We start from the raw sequence: 17,897 nt of genomic DNA on the forward strand, positions 1-17,897 counted from the left end.
CAGGATATTTTAATATAAATATAATATTATATTTATTTGTTTAATAAAACATTTGAAATCTCAGCCCTTCATAGCAGGTAAAGCATCAGGCTGGAACTTTTTTGAACTTTTGTCCTTCACACATCCAGAAAATTTTGGCTGTATCTTCTTTAGGACCCTTTTTTGGGCAGAGGAGTACTGCAATTAGATTCTCTGTCAGTCTTCTTCTCCCCAGGCTCAATAATCCATCTCCTCAAACCCTCCTTGAAGCCTTGTCGTTTTGCTTTGTCTTGTTTTTCATTGAATTCCTCTGAATTCAATATAAGAAAGTAAATTACTGACTGCATTTATTCTGGGGACAGAAAAATACGTTTCTTCAACCTGAGAAGGTTATGGTAAGTGGAGGAGTACTTTCTTCTTATGGGATGGATGGATGAAAGGATGCGTGGGTGGATGGATGAACAGCTAACTAATTTGGGTTTATAAGCAAATAAATAAGGTCTATTTAAGGCCACAGAAGCTTGAATCAGATGGGGAGACAGATGTTTGCTAATTCTTTTTTTTTTTTTTCTTTTTTCTTTTTTCCTTAATTTGAGAGTACATAACTAGAAAACGAGCTGGAGAACAAATGGTGACATTGAAATATAAGATGTGCAGCTGGAAAAGCTGAAGTGTGGCAGTAAAGATGGACAACAACAAAGACAAAGGGGTGTGTTTAACTTCACTGCTTCTTGTGCCAGGAAAGGGCGGTGCACTGATGTGGAGTGAGGTTGCAGCAGGATGAGTGATATGGTGAGCATGCTTGTGGTCCTTACTCCCTTCTTCCATTTATTTAAGGAAAATACTCAGTAGTTCATATGATTGTTCTTGCTCTTAAGTGGTGTGAGCTCTGCTGTGCTGTGCTTTGTACTATTCCTTCAGAAAATTGCATTCTGTTTCCTTCCATCTTAAGACATCCAGTTTTTTGAAGTATATTACTGCAGTCTTTCCTTGAAATTGCTGTGTGCTAAGTAGGCTTTCACCACGTGCGCTGATCTCATTTCAGAAGGGAGATGACTGCGTATTGGTGAGTTACAAGCAACGTCTCTAGGCGTTGCTGAATCTGCAACAGAGGAGCAGAAGGGCTGGGGTGGTGTCAGTGGCGATAGCTACAGCCACAACAGCGGCAGAAGCACTGAGGCGGCGGGGTGACAGTGACGGGGCTGCACTGAGTCAGTGGCAGAGCAGCAGCGCCACCTCGCGGCACAACGCCGCTACTGCCGCCCGCCCGCTGTTGCTGTGCTGGCAGCAGCTGTCGAGATGCTTGCAGGCGCTTTTCCTTGAGGCATTGAGACGGTGGGTGGGATGAAGCTTGACAACATTCAAACATGCAAGCAACGTGTAGTATTTTTGTGTGTTTATTTAAGTTTTCGTTTTTTTCATATTTGTTCCTTCTCAAAGCACTATAGCATACACTTCCCGGAGTCTGAGCTCCATCTCTTTATTACTTTATTACTGCCCAATACTCTTCTTTCTTCCTAGCTAAGTCCAACATACAGTTCAGTGTCAGTGCTGCGATGCCCTGAATAGTTTGGCAAAATTCATTTTAGCAGATGCTTACCGTAATTTGTTGGGGGAGATTGGAGAGTATTCTTTTGTTCAAAAATGGCTTTGCAACCTAGCAAAAGCACAGACACTGTTTAATTCCTGTGCCCTCTCTAGAGAAATATAAAGCAGAAATAACATGGGCAACAGGATGAAAGATGAAGGGGAGGGCAGACTCGTCAGCTCTGTAGTTTACATCTGAATGTGTGTCCCGCTCATTATTCACACATCCACTGCGGGAGGGCTCAGACCCGTTACTAGGAAAGAACGGGAAATAGCTGATGTTCTTTGCAGTAATGCTGGCATAAAGAAAAGGTAACAAAACTCTGGAAATAAAGTTAGTAGCTGTAGCTGTACGAGCATATGTTTTGAAAGAGGGTGTCAAATTTATTGTCTCATATGTTTTTCTTTTGTGGACCCACTGTAAACCTTCCTAGGTCTAACCTCCAGCAAAAGGCAGCTGTATCCTTTTGCCCGGTGACTGTCCCATCTCACCTTGCTCCAAGGGAGGTCACTCCTTGGTCTTAACTTTAATCCTGTACATGTCAGGCTTCCGAATAATCCCAGTTTAATCACTGTGGCTTTTCACTCTGAATTGTACAGTGCTTAATACTGGCAGTAAAAAGAGATGTTATTTTGCTTGCTAGTGAATTGTGGTTTTATTTCTGAGGGATTATTTGATTTGTGAGATAAGAGAAAGGTGCCTGTAAATGTAGGCAGAGCTTCTCACTGGTAATGTGAAGCTTAAAAATGAAAAATAATCTCCCTGCCGTTTCAGCAAATGACCAGCAGCTTGTCCTGTGGATGTGACTATTTTTCAGGCCTATAAAAAAACTAGCCAGAGTCAAGACTGCCACTGGATGCCATGCCTAGACACTGGCTGCTTCCTTTTACTGTAAGTATGAAAATGTGGCTATTGTTACTATTAAGTGTTCAAAGGGAAAGCAAGCACCTTTGAAAATGTGTTATTATTAAGAAGATTGTGGATGCTCCATCCCTGAAGGCATTCAAAGCCAGGCTGGATGTGGCTCTGAGCAGCCTGGTCCAGTTACTGGCAACCTTGCACATAGCAGGGGGGTTGAAACTATGTGATCATTATTGTTCTTTTCAATCCAGATCATTCTATGATTCTATGATTCTGTGATTCTATATCTCAACACCTTCCCGATGTTCTGTGCTTGGGAATTTGTCTTAGGTCTCTGAGACCAACTCACTAGCTCTAACACCTGGTGGTACTGTTTGCATTTGCTCATATAGCTATTTATTAAATGTGTTATTAGTATAGTTTCCAAAGCTAGTCTCCTAGAAAAAGATGTTGGACATACACAGACTAAAACCAATTTACATATGTAGAAATATTTCTGATAAAACAATTTCTTCTTCCTCTGTGGCCTTGTGCCAAGACATTATAACACAATGATAGTTCCAGTAGCCTAAAACATAGATCAGATCAGTTCTAAACAATAAGTAAAATTTTCAGCAACAAAATAATTGCTATAATTAACATTTGGAAAATTCTGCAAAGTTTTCTACAATTCATGTTTTGGTGTATAAAGCCTGATGTTTATACTAAAAACTCTGCTAGAATCTCATTGCCTTCATTTGCACCTCTACTTGATTGATCAGTTTTCTTGGACCATTACTTCATTAATTATGATCCTTTGCTCTTAATTTAATGTCTTTGATGTCCCACTTTGATTCAAATAAGTGAAAGTTGGATGGTAATTTTTGAGAAGATGCTGTTCCTGTTAAATGGTGAAGTCATTCTGGTTCAGTTCGTTCAGTGATATTTCCCCTTTTGGATAATTGGCCTGATGAAATGTAAAAATGGCTAATATCAATCAGAAAAGTGACAGATAAAATGTACCCTTAATTTGTTCTAGTGCTCTGGTAAACTTTTCTGAAGTTTTTCCTTTCGTCGTCGTCTTTTTTTTTTTTTTAATTGAGCTGAAAACATCAGAAGGAAGCTTTATTAAATTGCTTTTACCTCAAACTACAGGGGGCTTTAATGGAAAAAGGAAAAATGTTTGAAACTGTTGAGTCTTTGTTCTTTTTATAGGGCAAGAACATAGATAGTCCACACAACAGGATTTTAATAACTGGGCTTATTGCCTTCACAGCAATAAAAAAGGCCTGGGTAGTGGGGTTTACTGAACTGCATTAAAGGATATTGAGCAATTCCATACATTATATATTTGAAAAAGCACATTGAAGTCTAAATATGTGATTGTCAAAAGGTTAATCAGTCCTATAGAATGTACGTATGAAATCTAAGAGAACATTCATGGATTCTCTCTATGGAATATTTTGCAGACTTGTCAATACTACAATGACATCTGGAAAAGCACCTGCATTTCTGAGAGTGCCTGAATCACTAATGCTCTCTCTGGGGACTTACAGGTCCTTCTGAGCTGCTGACGAACCATGACTAGGGTATCTTCTCTAGGACTGAGAATATGGCACATTTTATATTCAGAGTGATGCTTTTTCTCCATTATCTCCATTAACCACCACCAAAAATGCCCTCAGGGCCCAGTCAGTCTTTGTGTTTACTGCCCTGTAAAGGATGTGCTGTGCCTTCCTGCATGACTAGGTGTTGGGTGGGGAAATCCTGGCTGCCTCAAGGTCCTTAATAGTCAGTGCATGACCTCTGCCTGCACTTAAAAGGTGTTGTACACAGCCAGGGTACCTGGTTCACAAGAACAAACAAGAGAGCAAGGATACCTGGTTCACAAGAACAAACAAGAGAGCAAGGATATCTACATTATATAATTTTTATAGTCAATAGTGGTACACACTTTAGAAAAATTCCTTTTAAAATTACAATTAATTCTGTTATAAAATCAGGCAAAGAAGACACTCTATGGGCCTTGATTTTTTTAATGACTATTTCTTCCCTTCTAATTGGAATAAATGCTTCATTTATTCTGTCTACATTAAGCAGTTGTCAAGATACCACAATATTCTCTGCAGATTCCATGTTGCAATCACAGATGATAAACCCAAAATTCTCTGACATTGCCTCTGGTGGGGGAGAGCTGTGGATTTTGCACGAGCCTGTTCTTGTTCTTACTACTCCTCACTGTTCCTTTTCTGACAATCATTACTGTTGGACAAGAAAAACATGCAGTCTTGAGAGTTTTTTTTCTGTCAGGCTTTCTGCCCAATTGGCTTTTCCCACTGTTGCTTCAGGATCTCATAATGCTGTTGCATCTTCAGAGCACAATGCTCATTGAAACTGCAATTTCTAGTGCATGCTGTAAGATAAAAAAAAGAGATTGTAAAAAATTTGGTTGTCAGTTGTTTCTTTTCTCACTTCATCTGTCATTTTGTTTCCTGAGTCACTTAATGTCTTCCCAGCCTTGTATTGCTTTAGCAAATTCTGATGTTCTGCCACGTAACCAGGCATTCTCATTCATTATTTTTTTTTTTTTTTTAAATCAACAACAAGCAATCTGCAACATCTACTGAGTTTCATGCTAGAAGGCTTTGTAAAGTGTCTGTGGTTACCTAAGTGTCTTATTCTCTAGCTTAGTAGTAGTCAGGGTAAACCATGAGTTTTGCTCATCCTTAATTCACTGAGGCTGACATCTCTTTCATCCTTACAGTTTTCAGCTATTATATGCTTTCCAGAATGTTTTTACTTTTTTACTGACTATATGATAACTTATAAGTTGTTCCAGTGTTTTGGCTGTAGCTTTATGCTCTGTAGGCTTACACTGATGTCCAGGTGTCCAGTGAAAAGTACTTGGATTTTGGTGCCTGCATAATCAATGAATATTAAGATGTTATAATTTATGAAATAAACAAGAGAGTTTGGCAAAGCAGATTATAATAACAAAAAGAGAATAGATAGAAAGCTTACCCATGTCCTGGGCTTGCTGCAAAGCTCCACAGGAGGGATCTGCAGAAGAGATCCTTCCCCACTGGCAGTCAGCTTTTAAATGGGTCTAGGAAAGGTGGAGCCAGGCTCCAGCCCTTCCAGCAGGGCAGGTGAATTGCCTTCACCTGTGCTCCTGTGGCTGACTCATTGCTTGCCTTAGGTGGTTAATCAGAGGTTCAGGTCATGATTCAGCAGTTCCCATACACTCCACCCCTTCACGGCATGAACCAATGATTAGGTTGACTAAAAGGTTGAGCTTTTCCTAATACAGATATGCGCTATATCACAATGCTTATACAATTTCCATCACAACACATGTTGATACAATTCAAGATGAGTGAAGATCGGTGAACACTGATATTCTTTTATGGGCCAGTGCTCGATGGTGTTACTGGAGGCATGCAGTCGTGAGGTGCAGGTCCATCCTACATTCCATCAATCCCATGTAGACCATCACTGGGTATTGCACGTGATCTGACAGTAACACTGGAACGCTCTGATGGCATTTCATTCCTTCCGGTGATCCTGAAGGCTCAAAGACTCATGGGAAGTAATACAGATGTTTCAGGGGTACCAGGAGGGAAGGTCTGCCCTCCAGGGCAAGATACTGGCCTATTTCTATTCTGGGTCAACACTTGAACTTGTACAGGGGCATGTCCTGGCCACCTGTACCACACCTTCTGGCCAGATGTCTGCAGCTGCATAACTATACCAGGCACCAAAGGAGATGTCCTGATATGCCATAGGGACATGATGAGAGTCCCTTTAGCAATGAAGATTGGAGTGTTGACCACAATATCAATAGGCCTATTGCTGGAGGGACTACTGAGCCTCCCACATCCAATTATCTTCCCCAAAGTGAAAATAGGCCACACCACTTAAGTAAGTCCTACCTGCACCTTCCAAGACCATTTTATTCTATGGGTACCTGGATCTAAATTCTCAGGGGCAGGGAGCAGAAGATTATTTTCATTACCAATCTGGGGTCTTACCTGATTATCAGTGCCCATAATTTGGATCCTAAGCAGAGTAGCCCATGTTGTCTGCAACATTCTCAGGGCACTGGGTCTGCCATCTCGGGGTCTCTCATGGTTTCATACAGTCTCTTCGTCCACCCCTGCAGGGACTGGGAGTCTGTCTTCAGGGCAGCCTTAAGAATACCATTATAATGTTCAATGAGGCCTGTTGGATTATATGGCAGATGAAATCGCCATTCGATGTTATTTTCTTCTGCCCAGCGCTCTATTGTTGCACCAGTAAAATGAGTCCCTTGGTTGCTCTCGATGACTTGGTGTCCTGTAGGCAGACCTGAGTTTAGTGAGTGACTTGATAGTATGTGCCTGGTTTGCTTTTGGCACTAGATAGGCCTGCAGTAGCCCACTTGCAGTGTCGATGCAGGTTAGGGCATACCTCGCCCCCTCAGACTGATGAAGGGGCCCGATGTAATCGACCTGCCATCACTGAGAGGATTGCATCCTCTAGCAAGATGGGCTGTTGTTTCGGACAACAATCTCAGTCTCAGAGCAAGCGTCGCATGCCTGGACAATGTAAGGTAGCTGTATGGGCAGTCCCCGTGCTTTAGCAGCTGCCCACATTGTCTTTTGTCCCTCATGCTGTAGCTTCTGATATAACCAATGGGCGATGTTCTCAGATGGTGAATTCTCAATCCATCGAACTCGGGCCAGCATGTCGGCTTCATCATTTCCTAGTGACTGTAGGGGCTGATGACCAGAAACATGGTAGACACATATAGTCCTGTATTTGACTGTATTCCATATGTCTAACCACATGTCTTTGCCTCGGATTGGTCGGGCATGGATAGTCCATTCTTGAGTGGCCCACTGTGCAATCCAAAGAGTGAGCCCCCTGTACACAGCCCAACTATCTGTACAGATATTCAGGATACCATCACCGGGTTCCTTGGTTATAACCATCCACACAGCTCGCAGTTCTGCCCATTGGCTGCTCTGACCATCCCCCTTGTCAAACCAGATTGTCTTGGTGGAAGGATGGTATGCTATTGCTCTCCACTTGCTCAGGTTGCCCTTGCTGGATTCATCTGTGTACCAGGCATCTTCAGGGATAGGATATTTTCCCTCCTGATCAGGGCTCTTCTCTGGTGGAGCAACCAATGTTTATTTTGGTGCATCACTGTGATATGTTACTGGGCCTAGGATCTTCTGAAGTTCTTCTTTCAAGGGTGATGAAGACATACTATTCCTTTGGCTGAGGTAGGCGACCCATCATGCCACTGTTCGTGCTTGGGCCACCCCTGTCTTCGGAAGGTGGGTCAGATCTTTCACCCATCCCTGAATCGGCAGAGTGGTCTTGACTATAACTTCAGCCGTTTGAGTTATTGGCTCTACTGCCTGTAATGCAGAGTAGGCAGCCAATAACTGAATAACAGTTTTTTCAGTCATACTTTATCTTTCTTCTGCTCCATGCCAGACCTGAGACCAGAAACCAATGGGGGTCCAAACAGAACTCTGGTTATGCCACAGGCCCCAACCAAAGCCGTCTTGAGTAATGTGAATGTCCAACTCAGCTGGGAGGGTAGGATCAAATATGTCCAATGCCTGGGCTTGTTTTACTGCCAGTTTTACCTGTTGGAAAGCATCCTGTACTGTTTTCCCCCAGTCCCACAGATGCCCCTTTTTTGTGAGTCTGTACAGTGGCCTTAGCAGCTGCGCTAGGTGAGGTATAAAAGAATGCCAGTAACCCAGTATACCTAGAAACTCCTGCAGCTGCTTCAATGTTGTAGGGACTGGGAACACCTGAACCTTATCTATGACTGCACTGCATAGTACTTTGGTCTTTCCTGACCAAATCACACCCAGGAATTTTATGGACAGGCCCAGACCTTGCCCCTTTTGGGGATTTATAGCCCATCCTCTCTGTTGCAAATAGGCAGTTAATGAATCTGCCACCTGCTCTACCGCCTCCAGTGAGTCAGATGTCAACAGGAGATCATCAATATAATGATATAAGTTAACATCATCAGGCTTTTTCCAGTTTCCAGGTCACACGCCACTAGATTGTGGCAATACGTTGGTGAATGCATGTACCCCTGTAGCAGGACCTGAAAGGTCCACTGCCTGGCTCCCCACGTAAACACAAACTGATGTTGCGATTCTTCATCAGTTGGGATACTGAAGAACACATTTGCTAAATCTAGGACACAATGATAGGTTTCTATCTCCTTACTTAATGTGTCCATTAGGAAGGCAATATTGGGTACGGCCGCATGAATAGACGGCGTGACCTTATTTAATTCTTTGTAATCTACTGTTATTCTCCACATGCCATCCAACTTTCACACTGGCCATGTGGGGGAATTATATGGGCTGTGTGCAGGTCTTATAATGCCCACTTTTTCCTAATTCCTGCACTGTTCTCGATATTTCATCTTGCCCACCCGGGAGTCTATGCTGCCTTACATCAGTAATCTGGCATGGTTTCGGCAGGCAAATAGGCCTAAGTTTCACATGGCCTCTTAATATTGCCTGTACTGCCCAGATACTAATATATCTCTGTCGAAATCTGAACTCTCCCACAGTTGTCTGGAAAGCCAGACCCCATAGAATATCTATGCCGAAGATGTATTCCTGGGCTGAGGCAATAAACACCTTATACTCCCGGGGTGGAAGACTCCCACTCCCCAGTTTCAACCATGTTTGGGTGACAGGAATAGTCTGTCCCCCAGAACCACCAATCATCACTCTGTCTCCATCAAATTTGGTCCAATCTCCATAGATAATTGGTGTTTCCACTCCAGTGTCCACTAATGCCATAACTCTGAATGTTTTTTCAGGACCAGTAAATCATTAATACTACATAGGGCCTCCGGTCCCATCTGGAGGCCCTAGGGGGCTAACATCCTTGTCACACCATGAATTGTGCTAGGGCCAATTCTTTTGCTTCTGGTGGCTCAGGCATCATGGCCTGAGACACCTCAGGCGGCTTTTTTTTTTTTTCCTATTAGGAACAATGAAATCTTCTAGGTTTCATGTCTTTGTTGGTATTCTCTTTAACTCTTACCCTTGGTTTCTTAGTTCTGAAGTTTTTGATTGTCCTTTAGTTGTCTCCAAAGCTGGAGAAGGACATGGTTGGGCTGGCAGTCAATCTTAGCAAATTGGACCCCAGCCTGAATTAAATCATTAAACATATTTTTTTGGGGAGACCCTTATGGGTCCTGATTGAGAAGCTCGAGTAGCCGGCATTTTGGTTTTAGTCATCAGCAGGACCTCAGCTTCTTCTAATGTCTGAATGTTGTGCCTGGTCTGCAGGTGTTCTGTTTCTCCTAGATCAGCCACTAACTGGGCAACCTGCTGAACTACCACTTCTGAGGCCACCAGGGGATTTAATATAGAGACCAAAGTACCAAACAAATGAGAGGGAGCTTGCTGTAGAATTAAGTCTCTCATTCCTGGTGAGAATTTGACCATATCAGGGCCATCAAATGTGTCTTCATAAATTGCTTCCCTTATGCCTAGTTCATGGATATAATTTTGAAGGTCCTCCATGGAGGACTACATCCCTGTATGTAGATGTATATCAGATTTATTCGGCCATACCATACGGCAGGCTGGCATTAACCATTCTATTATAGAATGGTTTTCATTAAGATATTGGGTACCCACATATAATCTCTGCCTGAGAGCTGGATGGACAGTCATGGTGGCCAACTTGGCTATTTCTGAGCCATTCACCAAAACACTTTCTGCCCCAGAATCCCACAGACTTAATAACCAAGGTGGCACACTTTCTCTAGGCTTCTGCCGAAGTCGCTGTACTGAATCCATCAATTCCGTTGCCACGTATGGCCGAGCTATTACGTGCAAATGAGTCTGGGCAGGGGGCCACTGATCAGGAAGCACCCCTGCTGGTCTGTCCTGTACTTTTTTTGTTTTCTGAGTTATAACACGACAGACTTCTAGTGGATTTGTCAAAATTGGAGATTCGAGATCTAATTTATATTTTTTGTTTTCCTGATCAACAAAGTCTGTTGATTCAGGAATCTGGTCATTGTCTATTGAAATGTCACGAACTTGACCTATTGGAAGATGCAGAATTGATTTCTTCCCTGTTAATATGCCAAGTTTTTGCTCTAACTTTTCGATATGGTCTTTCAAAAGTTGGTTTTCATTCTCTAAAGTATTATTCCTCATTTCAGCGTGATTTAAAGCATTTAACAGTGCCATGCCACTGTGGAAGCAGCTAGTTGTCTTTCTTTTGTGATCAGTATATCTTTGCTAAGTCCCTGAAAGTAATCTGCCATGCAATATGGGGAGGTATTTCCCATAACACGTAGGGGACCCCATTTTTCAATAATTGCTAGTTCATAATAGGGAGATCCCCACAAATCTTGGGATCTGTCCAGCAATCATTTTATCTATAAAGGTAACGTTCTCCCCCCCCCCCCGACCCATTTATAGAAATTCCATAGAGAGGACATAATATAGATTTTGGTATATTTGGCCTGCCTGGCTCACCAAGTGTATAGGCAATGAATATTATGATGTTATAACTATGAAATAAACAAGAGAGAAACAAGAGAGTTTGGCAAAGCAGATTATAATAACAAAAAGAGAATAGATAGAAAGCTTACCCATGTCCTGGGCTTGCTGCAAAGCTTCACAGGAGGGATCTGCAGAAGAGATCCTTTCCCACTGGTAGTCAGCTTTTAAATGGGTCTAGCCCTTCCAGCAGCACAGATGAATTGCCTTCACCTGTGCTCCTGTGGCTGACTCATTGCTTGCCTCAGGTGATCAATCAGAGGTTCAGGCCATGATTCAGCAGTTCCCATACAATGCCCAACCACTGTGTCATTGCCCTGTACTTACCAGACCATAGGGAAATTGGTCTGAGAAACCAAGTTGTGTGGATCTATTCGGCAACTTTATTTTGCCTCAATTTACTGTTTACTTTTCCTGAGAGAAAAACACATGAGAATCTGAAGCGTTAAAGAGGACTTTATTACAAGTGGTCTGAGGGTGAAACCAAACTAGGAATTTAACATCTTACCTTGCACCATTAAAGAGAATAACTGAAGAAACAGAAACAGGCTTCCGAGTAGTTGCTGTTGAAAGATCATGACATAGGATTGTTTTTTTGCCATGGTGTCTGTAGCAGAAATGCTATGTCATGGCTTGAACCAATGATTGGGCACCTGGTGGGAAGGCAGGGCCACCACAGGGGAGCTCAGATGCGTTGTATGCTCCTGAGTGACCAGAACGGATGGAGCCAGGACCCACCCCCTTCCAGACCTCATTTCATAGAATCACAGAATCACAAGGTTGGAAAGGACCTACAAGATCATATAGTCCAACCATCCTGCTATCACCATTACTACCATTAAGATACTAAACCATATCTTGTAGCACTTCATCCAGACACTTCTTGAACACCACCAGGGACAGTGACTCCACCACCTCCCTGGGCAGGCCATTCCAGTGCCTGACCACTCTGAGAGAGAAAAAGTTTTTCCTTATGTCTAATCTAAATCTCCCCTGTTGCAACTTGTGGCTATTTCCTTGGGTCCTGTTTGTTGCCTGGCAGAAGAGGCCAAACCCCTCCTCATCACAACCTCCCTTCAGGAAGTTGTAGAGTGCTATGAGGTCTCCCCTGAGCCTCCTCTTCTCCAGACTAAACAATCCCAGCTCCCTCAGCCACTCCTCATAAGATTTGTGCTCCAGACTCCTCACCAGTTTTGTTGCCATTCTCTGTACACATTCCAGGGCCTCAATGTCTTTCTTGCAGTGAGGGAATACAATACTTGAGTTGTGGCCTCACCAGAGCTGTGTACAGGGGGATGATTACCTCCCTGCTCAGGCTGGCCACACTATTTCTAATGCGGACCAGGATGGCATTGGCTCTCTTGGCTACCTGGGCACACTATCAGCTCATGTTCAGCTGACCATTGACCAAATTTAAGGGTTGGCAGTGGAGGCAATGGTATCTCACTGGTGATCCCTGTCTACCTGAGGCTTTCTAAGGGTAAGCAGATTTTTTTCCTTTGTTTTTGTGTCTATGGCTGCTGCATTTGGGCTTACTCTCACTTGCTGCAGCCTAGGACTTTGCTACCCTGGTAGTGTTGCTGGGCTTTCTGTCACATTATAGCATGTCATTCGGATTTAGCTACATACTTTTCTTCTGAAGTCTCCAGGAAAATTTACATTGTCTTCTTAGATGAAGATAAAGGCCAAGACTGGAAAACTAACATGTTGGCTGAATTTGTTAGCTTATTTACTAATGCATCAGATTTCCCATCCCAGAAGTCTCACATATGTTTGTTATAAAACCAGTGTACAATGCGTGAAATAGCCTGCTCTAATTATAGTCTAAACAATGCCAGGAAAATTGAGCTAATTCAGATAAGCTACTATTAAGTCATCGTAACATGGCAGTATATGCCATGAGGTAAAATTGCTTGGATGTAGACTGGCAACAAGGGAAATATTATGTGGCAGATCATGCCATTTTCCTTTCTTCTTTCAGCCAACAAATTAGAAGCTCATTTAAAAAGTCAGTTTAATTTGATATACTGATGTGGTGATGCCAACTTGGATAGCGTTTATCTTGCAGGGAGCAAATCTTGTATAAAGGAATCTCAGTGGTGGAATGTAGTTATTTTTCAATCCTATTTCATTTCAATACCTAAAAATCTACAGCTGATGTAATAACATCATCAGCTTGTACTTTCACTTTGTTTTAGGTCTGTCTTACATACTAAATAATGATACTTTCATTAGAATAGCATATTGTAGAAATTGACCTCTTTAGTCATTTGAGAATCTGGCAATTGCTTAGATACGAAACTGTCTAGAATTATGCACTAAATGATATTGATAATTGATTATTACAACTCTCTTCTCTGTTTTTGCTTTTCAATTTTTATCCTCATACCCCTAGATTTACCTTTCCTCTTATCCATAATTCTCTTAACCTTTTGCTGCTTTCTTGATGTGCCATGCCAAAGAAATCCTGCAGGAATTCATCTTCCAATGTTTTAAGAAGTTTCCAAGGGATAGATGGGAAGAAAAAAAAAAGGATAGAGGTAACTGAAAAATGCTTTTATAATGGTAAATTTTGCACATCTTTCTCAACAGTGTAGCACTGCCTAAAAATGGAGGCTTCAGTGCTTTTCCTAGCTAGCAGCACTGCCTGTCTCAGGCCATGTTCCTCTGCTACAGGCATTTTGTTGTGAATAATTCACCAGATGAGGCTTATATTAGTTTCTGGAAAGAGTCTACTTTAGTTTTAGAAATCAAAAATATTTATACAGACGCTTTCTTGTCCTGGTGTTTTAGAGGCTGTATGTCTCACCCATATATCAAAGTCTTTTTTTGTTTTCATGCACTTCTGTTGCATGTTTTTGCTTGCCTTGTTCTCAATATAGACTGAATATTTGAATGCGCTGGAATTTACTTCTGTTCTTATTTCTCATTCCTTCAGATCCTTCTTTCAAAAGACTGCTGTTCAGCTGTCTTCAGTGCAGAAGATTCTTTCCACCACGCTGCTGGTGGGCAGGCAAATTTCATCTGCATGCTAAGCTACCTTTGATGCCCAAGGAAAAACCACACAATGAGGAAGGCGAAGGCAGGAGCTGCTGCTTCTCATCTTTTATAAACATACAGCAAAGATGTCCTCTGTAGACATATCTTGGTTCATACTCATGCACACTGGAACCATTAGAAAGCAGTGGATGCTAGGAGAGGACATAATTTCAAAAGCAAGTTGGTCTCTATGGTAGAAAAATGTCACCTATATCTGCTAGATACATAGGCTGACATACAGCTGCTCGCCCAGGAAGTCCTGTGCAGAATACTTGGCTTGACTGAATGCATGAGCAATCCTTCTGGATGTTATAAAAACTAGCATTTTTAGTTGTTCCTCAAACAGCTGTTTCAAATTTCTCACTTTTTAGCTATTTAGTAAGAAGAGGCTCTATATCACTACTAAGTAAGTCATTCCTTGCTTATGATGTCCTTATCTTCACCAGTTCTTTGGTTCTGTACTTCAAGGCTCTGTTTGATTATTTACCATTGCAGTTGTAAGTTATTTTGAAATAATTCTGCTTTGCTCTTAGGAGAGGGAAGTTTCACAGCACGTGCTTTATGTCTTTTATCATATCAGATCTTGCTGTGGCTCATTGCTTTATGATATATTTTTTCTTACTCTTTGTCCCCCATTTCTATCTTGCAGTATTACAGTGACTCTCAGTGACTCTTTAGTTCACTCCAGGCACTTTTTGTTCCAGTTGTTCAGTAACTAGTCCATAGGTTTCTTTTCCACTTCTGCTTAGGTGTTTCTTTTTGTTTCTTCTGTGTGATTATTATTATTATTTTTTTAATAGCATTAGCAAATTCTGCATCCTTATTAAATATTTTTCTGGATTATTAGTGTATTAGTTCAGTTGTGATACACTGTGAGAACTGTTCTTTGTTTTCTGGCTCCAAGATTGCTTCCTGAGGCATTTCTTGTGATAAGACTCACTTATCTAGGAGATGAGAGGTGGGTGTTGCCATGTGGCAATCAGCTTCACTGTCTGAACAATTTTACATTTGAAAGCATTTCTTTGGAGCTGTTCGCCTTCAGAAGGGAGTGCTCAGCACTGTTTACTGGTGGAAGATCTATCCTGTGACCAAATAACTCCTGTTTGCTATGGGAGATAAGGGGATGATACCATCGTATCCTGTGAAAGCAAGATACAAGTAGGTGCTTCCATAGTCCCTCTTATGTGCTGGCAAGGCCAGGGAGATGGGAACAAAAGGAGTTCCTGCTGAGATCCAAAAGCCAGAAGCTGTCACTCCAAGAAGACCTGACTCAACCACTTTGGACTTATTTATAAGTTTGTACTGCTATTGAAAATCATCACCATTGTCGCCATGGTCACTGTTGTCATCAACTGAACAACAACGCCTGAAGACCCACCACTAGTGAAGATCAATGACTGAACTAGGAACCACACTGGATCCATGGTGGTGGCTATCTCCCTCTTGCTTCCTAGAAAGATTCCTTTTTTCATTCCTATCTTTTCTATCATCCTTCTTCCCTTCCCCATCACCCTAATTCGTAATAGTGTCTGTCCTCCCCTTCCCCATCTCCCTGATCAAGATTTGTAATAAACTGGTCGGACCAATATTTGAACTGTTGCTTCTTAACCTCACACCAGGTATACGTATATCAAAGAACTTCCTCTCCCTCCAATAAATTGGAGCGAGACACACATCATCTGCTATCTCAAAACAGATAAAAGCCTTGCTTATGGCAGTGCACATTCTAAGTATTTCCTACATCACATTTCAACCTTATCAACTTTTTATTCTATTTTTCTGTCATCGTATTTCTTACACATAGCCCAGATTTGGTAATTTCTAAATTTTTGCTTCTATTCCAAATTAAACTATCTTTAATTTTTCCATTAAAAATAGCAAGATGTGTCCCTCAGGTAATCTTGCTTTCCTTTTACACTTTTCTCTAATAACTTGAAGCCAGAACATTTCTATTTCTCATTCTTTTCTGTTTCTTATTTAAATTTGATATGCCAAGAAAGCATATTGATGTATATCAACTTAAAAATGTTTGAAGACTTCACATATTCTTTTCTCTCATTCTTCTGCCTGAGAAATCTACTTGCTGCTGCAGCTGAGTTGCTCTCAAAACTTCCTTGTGGGAAAAGAAGATGCACACCTTTTAACTAAGTAAAGCCAAAATCTTATTGTTAGTATAACTGAATTTGAAGCAGCTTGACTCTCAGTACTCCAGATCTAACCATTTAAGAACGTTGTACAGACCTGTTGACTCCTGCTCCCTTCTCTAGTGTTATGCCCATTTCTTCATTGCTGAGCTTGGTGGTTTCACACCGGTATCAAAAGGTGTGTGTGGAAGGGAGAGGGGAGTGGTAATGGGGAGTTTATATTAGTGGTAATGATCAGCTTCTGGAGCTATTTGTTGTGAAGGATATGATGTTCATGTTGATAGCTTCTTTATTTCACTGTAGGCTTGCCTCAGGTCAGTTTTATGTCTGGCAACACACTTTCATGCCTTTGCTTATTACACCTTAATTTTCTATATACAGTGTCTTTTACACAAATTGTAACTTATTTATTTGCTGTTTTACCCCTAAAACCAATTCTGTTCAGTCCAGCTCTCAATTTCTTTAACTGCTCGTAGGTGAGTTTCTTACAGTTGTGGGGCCTCCAATGCCAACCCTGTGCCCCTTTATTTCAGCATTGCCCACTCATAAACCATTCTCTGCATCCTGTCTTCACTGCTCAGGGGCTGTGCTATTCTACCAGGCCTGTCTTTCTCTCTACTACATTATCACGTTAGAGTCATAAAACTTTTTACTTCTATTTATGTAAAACTGTGGCTGTACTACAAAAAGAAAGACAATTAAAACCAATTAACTTTAGACATATGATTCTGTTCCTGCTAATTCAACTTATGCTCCTCTGCTAATGCTCTTCTTAATGAGCGGTTCAGCTGGGTCGAAAGACTTCCAGGACATGAGAGTTAGAAACATGGGTGTGGACATGTGTCTGAGGGCCTAGCTTGTACTGCATTGGCAGCAAGACAAAAGGAGAAAATTGTTTTCATTTTTTTTTGTTGTTTGCTTTTATTTTTTAGGAGGGCTAAAGAAATATGAAGAAATGCAATGGTCTGTGCAAAACTTTCACTGAGCAACTGAATGTAGAGTGAACAAATTCCCTTTGCTGACCTTAGGGACTGTGATGAATTGAAGTTCTTTCCTTTGAAAAGCAGTGAGAATGGGAAGATTTAAATGTGCACACAGTAATTTAGATTTTTTTTTTTAATAAAAAAATACATTTTTTCCCCATTTTGATAGTAATTTAGTGTACAGTCAAAGTACAGAAAATCTGCTGGAGAAATTATCAGTCTTATTGAAGATGTTTTTTATACACTTAGTTTAATGTTGTTAATGTAGATCTTTTGCATGGTAAATAGCAGCTACTAATGTAAGACTTAAAAGATGTAAACAATGGAAATAAAATGTTTTTATCAACCACATATCATTTTCTTATCTCTGTAATATTACCATAGCTACATCAAACCTTAAGTAATAGCAGAAATTTTTATATGCTATATCAAGTTTTTAAATATAAATACAGGCTTTTGATGAGGCCATGAAATATTCTGGAGAAACAAATTGCATTGCCATTTCATTAACATAAGGTGGCAGATGGAAGTTTGTACTGAAAAGAACCACTTCATTTTGAGAAAGCATTAACAGGGGTGATGAACAATTATTTGTAATGTAGGTAATATTTTCCCTTTCTGAAAAGGCCCATTTACAGTTTTGAGGAATTACACTTTTGCCCCAGCTTCTTTGGCTCTATTAGTGAGTGGAGAGCAAGCTAGAGACTAACTAGTAACTTTTTGCTTTTGCTGGCAGAGCTTCCTTTTATGTTTCAGTAAAATCAAACAA

At 41.2% G+C, this 17,897-nt stretch overlaps 1 long non-coding RNA gene across 1 annotated transcript; it reads left to right on the plus strand.

Moving 5' to 3' along the window:
* Window positions 1–224: 224 nt before the first annotated feature.
* On the plus strand, window positions 225–17,509 carry LOC146544112 (uncharacterized). Its single transcript, XR_014884107.1, has 3 exons — window positions 225–771; window positions 2,342–2,458; window positions 17,078–17,509. It is a non-coding gene; the product is annotated as an uncharacterized LOC146544112 (long non-coding RNA).
* Window positions 17,510–17,897: the final 388 nt, after the last annotated feature.

This window comes from Meleagris gallopavo, chromosome 6 (assembly GCF_905368555.1).
Source record: "Meleagris gallopavo chromosome 6, MGAL_WU_HG_1.1, whole genome shotgun sequence".
NCBI lineage: Eukaryota > Metazoa > Chordata > Aves > Galliformes > Phasianidae > Meleagris > Meleagris gallopavo.